At 56.1% G+C, this 581-nt stretch overlaps 1 non-coding gene across 1 annotated transcript; it reads right to left on the bottom strand.

The window, feature by feature from the left end:
* Nucleotides 1-209: 209 nt before the first annotated feature.
* Nucleotides 210-282, bottom strand: TRNAV-CAC (transfer RNA valine (anticodon CAC)). The gene has a single exon. It is a non-coding gene; the product is annotated as a tRNA-Val (tRNA).
* Between the last annotated feature and the right edge of the window lie 299 nt (nucleotides 283-581).

The following is a 581-nucleotide window of genomic DNA, read 5'->3' as shown; positions in this document are numbered from 1 at the left end:
CGCGACTTTCTCTGAGGAAAAGCTGAAACAGGGGGTCAGGAGTCCTGGTTCTGATCCCGGCTCTGTCCTCAACCCATTCTGGGATATTGGACAGCCAATTGCTCCTCTTTCTCCCCCCTCCACACCCCACCCCCAACCCCCGAGGTCGTGAAAATTTTAAAATTCAGTAAAATGGGTTTTTTAGGTAATTAATTTCATGAGAAAAACGTTGTTTCCGCCCGGTTTCGAACCGGGGACCTTTCGCGTGTGAGGCGAACGTGATAACCACTACACTACGGAAACGCGGCGGCGGGAGGCCGGGGAGATGCCACTCCTCCCCTTCCAGCCCGGCGCACTGGCGTCTGCCTGGTGGCTCCTCTCGGGTCTCGGTTTCCCCGTCCGTAAACCAAAACAGCAAAACAGTTGGATGTTATGACCCCTCAGCTCCCTTCAGGGCTTGTATCCTACCTGACAGTTTCCCCCTTGCCGGCCCTGAGCCAGCGCCAGTCCCTATTCCAGTCTCTGATTCCAAGCGCAGGCACTGACTCCTGGATCTGGGAGCATCTTGTCCCCGATGGGGAAAGTGTGGTCCCGAGAAGGGA

This window comes from Eptesicus fuscus, chromosome 9 (genome assembly GCF_027574615.1).
Source record: "Eptesicus fuscus isolate TK198812 chromosome 9, DD_ASM_mEF_20220401, whole genome shotgun sequence".
NCBI classification, from domain to species: domain Eukaryota; kingdom Metazoa; phylum Chordata; class Mammalia; order Chiroptera; family Vespertilionidae; genus Eptesicus; species Eptesicus fuscus.
Note: the sequence above shows the minus strand (reverse complement) of the source record. Positions and strands in the feature narration are given on the sequence as shown.